A 6,040-nucleotide genomic window follows, 5' to 3' on the forward strand; every position below is an offset into this window, starting at 1 on the left:
ATTGGTGTATGTGATACCTGGTCAGATGAACTCCTTCAGTGCCATCAGACGTACCATAGCCCCCCTTAGCGGCGGAGCCACAGTACTGCAACGACCAGGACTCTGGGGCGCTGCACTTTCCTACTCACAAACACAGAAAAAATTTGAATCCCACCCCTGCCTTCCAGCATTTTTTTTCCCATTACTGAGGTCCACAGATAAAGTTAGCAGGGCACATGTCCTACAAGTGTGTTGTGCACTGCTTCTATTGTGCTCCATGCACTAGTATAGCATTCTAAATAATATTTTTTCACTAGCTAAATCTGAATTCCACATTGTAATTTAGTGCTGCGGTGATATGAAACTGTCTGCAGACCTAAGGCACATTAAAAAATATATATAATTTTTCAGTTGCAAATAGTTAGACACGTCCTCAACCTGGTGGTACAGAAATGTATGTGCCATTATCCTGGCATTGATGCGCTGCTAGAGAAAGCTGTGTGCTCACTTCCAACTATCGCACCATGCAGGTCATCGACTTGTCTTTCTGCCTATCAGTTAACCATTTGATTTGCGATGTTCAGACATGGTGGAATTCCACTATGCACATGTTGCAGGGACTGTGGCAGCAGCAACGAGCCCTGGTGCAGTATTTCCTTTTGCTTAGCCTGGGTCAACGCAGTATAGACGTGGTGCAAATCATGCTTGCGGAGTGGGCACAGATGAAGGTCTCCGCAGACTTTTGCACAGTTTTAAAAAGGCTACTAAGATGGTTAGTGCTGATGATGCAGTTATCAGCATCAGTATTCTGACCATCTACATGCTGGAGCACATATTGAATAGTTTGTGTGAGGAGGTGATGGTTCCGGAGGAATAGGTGGAAGCAGAGGAGGATGCAAAAGGCATAACCATATCTCAAATGTCCCGACTGCTGTTGCACAGGCAGGAGCCATGGGATGGTGACTTACAGTGATCGAGGGGGGCTCATGGTATCAGACAATCTGTTAGTGAAGGTGCAACAGTCAGGAGAGGAAGAGAATAATGATCCCCTCTCTGTTGTCAGTGGTTGGTGGGAGGGGATGGAGGAAGCAATCTTGTATATTACCCCACCACCAACACACCATGGACTTGGACCTCGTGGAAGCGGTCGACACGTGAGCGCCTTCTTGCTGCACATCTTCAACATGATGCCCGTATTCTTAGAATTAGAAATAGTGCTGATTATTGGGTTGCCACTCTGTTAGATCCACAGTACAAGAGTAAATTTTGCCAGATGCTTCCCCCTGGAAAGGAAAGAGAGCATGCTGGAGTATTGAAACATATTTGAAGACAATCTTAATTGTCTTAATTTCTGTGGGTCGTTTCACACATTTTTTAGACCAGCCTGTGTAACAGCAGGACAGAGTACAAGTCTGACACGTTGTGAATGACTGGAGAGGATGGTGCAGGAGTTTCTGGAGATCAAAATCAATGCTATTGGGGGTGTTCTGACCCTTTTGCATTTTGGTCTTCAAAAATGGAAGTGTCAGGACTCTGAACATTTTTTATTACCTTTTGTGCATTACTGCCCTTTTCCAAGATGGCGTCTTTGGTCTCATGTGCACTGTGTCTTCCTGCTATAAAACTCCAGCCCAGCCTTCAGTCTGTGCTAGAGTATTCTGCCTTGCATCCAGCTCCTGACCTCCGATTACTCCCTGGCTATATACCTGCTCCTGTGAACCTGTGTTGTGATCCTGCTATTCTGCTCTGAGTTCCTGCTGCGTACACAAGTTTCCAGTAATCCTCCTTCATCTGCTGCTCGTGTTTACTTCCATCTGCATTTGCTGGACATGTAAGCTGTTGCTGCTCTGCAAAAACCTGAGACTATTAACCAGGCCTCCCTGGTTGAGCTAAGATATGATTTGAACTGCCTTATAAGCATATCTATCTGTGTTTGGACTAAGACAAGGGTTTTTTTGTGTCAAGTATCCTCAAGAATAACTGTGCTTCATAGACTTTCTGCTTGATTGCATTTTCCTCTGAAGTTTCCTATAGACTGCTAAGCTGCGTTTAATATTTGCACCAAGTGTTGTGGACTTGAGTTTCTCTCTGCACCTGTTTGAATCACTGTGTGATAATATAGACTTTACCACTTATAAAACTGTGTCCTGTAGTTGTCTTGTTCCACGCAAAGAGACTCCTGAGTTATCCCCTATAATTATTACAGGAAAAGTGGCTTGAGCTCACCTATCAAGTCTTGGAGGTTTTGTCTTGCCGTCAGTCAGCCTTCTTTCAGGACATGTCTTCAGCATTGCTGGTGGTGTCCTGACTGATAAGCACATCCGACTGTCCCCTGAAAGTGTAGATCACATAACTTTCATGAAAATGAACAAATCATGGATCTACAATTACTTTTGCACCCCAGAGGCAGACTGGGCAGACTAGGCAATGGTGTAGTTTTTAGTGTCATGCATTGATCTTCCATTATTGCTGTTTGTGCTACTGCTGCTGATTTTACAAACAATTTTTTGAAAATGTGGAGACTCCAAGTTGGGTCTCCATCTGGTGGATTGACTGTGGTAGAAGGTGTGTCAGAGGCCTATTATACTGTTTCTATTCTGTAGAAATGTTTGCCACTTTAGTGGTGTGTGACAATAATTTATTGAAATGTAGAAACTCAAACTTGGGTCTCCATCTGGTGGGTAGTCTGTTTTGGAAGGTGTGTCAGAGACTTATTATAATATTTCTACTCTATGTAAATTTAAGCCACTTTAGTGGTGTATGACAATAATTTTTTGAAATGTGGAGAATTCAAGTTGATTCTCCTTCATATGCATTGCCTGTAGAAGTAGAGCTCCCAAACAGGCCTGCAGTTACTTTCACTCAACTACCACTTTAGTGGTGCCATCTGATGTTTGTGCCATCTGAGTGTGACTGGAAAACAAAATTAGAAGTGTTGCATGAAGTATCAGGACTCCCTGCTAAGAAGGCTTGCATGGCTCCCTTAACCACCACATCCTCATTGAAACTTCAATTCCAAGCTGTAAATGCTTGCCCAGACCCTGATACCTCATGCATGGCCAATGGCTGACTGCTGCTGTGCCATTATAATAGGTTCTATTGTGGGTCAATTCATCAGACAACAACCTGTGTTACTTACCTTACATTTTTCTATCAATAGTACTGTATGAAACTGGTATTTGTGCCATCTGAATCTGGCTGTAAAAAAAAATTGAAGTGTTGCATGAGTGTTGCATAAAACTAGAACTATGCTCTACCATTGTGTGCTAATACGGATGTTCCTTTAGATATTTATACCATGGTGATATACATATTCATGTGTCTGTGACGTGGATGTTTTTGTACTAGGGTCTCCCCTTTTTTTCTATACTTTTTGTAATATTGTCTTTTTATTATGTTGTAATAAAATATTGATTTTAAAATTTAATATTTCGTATAGAACTCCATTTTTTCTTGTGATTAATGATTATCCGGAGTATACGGTACTGTCCTTATATATACATGGGTAGAGTTAGACAACTTTCTACAACTACACACGGTGTATGTGGGATCCATGTTATTTCTGTAGGTGTGTTTTCATTACTAATTTATTCTGTGTTGTTCACAGCAGCTGACTCCAGGCAGATGGACTTTAGAGCCAGGGACTCGACATGGCTCAGCCAAATTAACGATGTATTTAAGGATGACCCCAGTTTGATTTTAAATTGTAATTACAGAGAAAATCAAGAATTAATTCAAAAATTAAAGTTACTTTTGCACATGACGAATGAGGACTTGGTGGAACAAGGGATTTCTGGAAAAGTATGTCTCTAAGGGGTTAATACCTAGAGGCCTGCGGGTGCAGGTGTTTCCCTCTTTTGAAACTGATTTGCGCTGGTTTAGAAATGGATGGGAGGAATTGGCTGGTAATTGCTCCAGAGGTTTCATGGAGCTACTTATTAAATTTAATGAGCTTACACTTTGTGAACTTGAAAGGGAGATTGACAGCATTCAAACAACCCTGAAAAAAGATTTGACAACTGAAGCCATTAAAAAGGTCAATGAGGACCTGGAAAAAGACTTCCTTAAATGGGAGGAAGATATCAAGACCACCAAGGCAAAAAAGTTTCAAAGAGATGTGCTTGATTTTCAGAACAATCAGGTCTATAGGTGGAGACATAACAACAGGAGAAGGGTCGATCTATATCCAGAGTTCGCAATGAATCTCTCTCTTCAGTTACATCAGGGGAGGAACCTGATAGTGATGCCCCACAGGCGGCCAGTCTGAGTCATGTGAGACAAACAAGGTCAAGCCACAAACAATTGGAATATGGGAAGGGTAAATCCTCCACCAAACGGAGAATATCTCCATTACATCAGTCTGATGACAAGAAAAAGAAATCCGGAACATTGGAGGTAATTAATCTATCCCACCATAGATTATCTGATGCACAGCGGGAAGTACTATCTCTTGGTCTCACATTTGTGCCTAATAACCCATTTAATTATTTTTCAGCCATGAAAGATGTACACCTCTTTTCCCGTAAGTTAATCTTAAAAAAACTACACAACAAAAGGGATAATGAGGAGCATGGACTGACATCTAAAATTGATAAAGAGACTTTGGCCGTCCTGGAGGATTTGTTAAAAGAACAAGAACCTGAATCCAAAGGTACGTTCCCAAAATCTATCCTACCCAAATCGACCACGTTCCCTCCTTTGTCCTTATGCCCTCAGGTAGAGATCTTTACCAGACTTGTATTAGGGGATTTTAAAAAAATCCCTGAGTTTGTCACAAACGTCAATGTGACTAAATCTCAACGACTAGCGCTGCAAGAACTTAGTAATTTTGATGACATAGTCATCAAGCAGGGGACAAGGGAGGGAATGTTGTCATTTGGCCTACTATTAAATATGAAAAAGAGGCACTGAGACAGCTGAATTGTAGGGACACCTACATCCGACTGTCTCATAGCCCCATGGAAACATACAAATTGGAATTGGATGGGATTTTACGGAACGCTTTGGATCAGGGAACCATCAACAAAAAGGTATTTGATGGTTTGGTGGTGGAATTTCCTAAGATCCCCACATTGTATCTATTACCTAAGATATATAAAGATATGACAAATCCTCCCGGGAGACCAATTGTCTCTGGGATTGGTGGCCTATGTGACCCAATTTGTAGATACATTGATTTTTATCTAAAATCTATGGTGGAGACATTGCCTTCATACGTTCGGGATACAACAGACATGTTAACTAAGATAGAGGGGTGTTATGACCCCAATGGCGAGGGTCTCAGAGGAACGTGGAAGTCTGCAGAATACAAAAAAATCCAGCTCATAGGGCAGTGGTAACTGGGTTGACCATATATCTACTCCTAACGCCAACACTAGAAGTAGCCGGGGATCATTCCTACGTTGATTCTAGATGACACGCGCCAGCCGGAGAATCTAGCTACCCCTAGTAGAGGAAAACAAAGACCTTTCTTGCCTCCAGAGAAGGGGACCCCAAAGCTGGATAGAAGCCCCCCACAAATAATGACGGTGAGGTAAGAGGAAATGACAAACACAGAAATGAACCAGGTTTAGCACAGAGAGGCCCGCTTACTGATAGCAGAATAAAGAAAGGTAACTTATATGGTCAACAAAAACCCTATCAAAATCCACACTGGAAATTCAAGAACCCCCGAACCGTCTAACGGTCCGGGGGGAGAACACCAGTCCCCTAGAGCTTTCAGCAAAGGTCAGGATATAGATTAGGAACAAGCTGGACAAAAATACAAAACCAAAACAAATAGCAAAAAGCAAAAGGCAGACTTAGCTGATATAACTGGAACCAGGATCAGTAGACAAGAGCACAGCAGACTAGCTCTGATAACTACGTTGCCAGGCATTGAACTGAAGGTCCAGGGAGCTTATATAGCAACACCCCTAACTAACGACCCAGGTGCGGATAAAAGGAATGACAGAAAAACCAGAGTCAAAAAACTAGTAACCACTAGAGGGAGCAAAAAGCAAATTCACAACAGTACCCCCCCCTTAGTGAGGGGTCACCGAACCCTCACCACGACCACCAG

The sequence above is a fragment of the Ranitomeya variabilis genome, chromosome 1 (genome assembly GCF_051348905.1).
Source record: "Ranitomeya variabilis isolate aRanVar5 chromosome 1, aRanVar5.hap1, whole genome shotgun sequence".
Lineage (NCBI taxonomy): Eukaryota > Metazoa > Chordata > Amphibia > Anura > Dendrobatidae > Ranitomeya > Ranitomeya variabilis.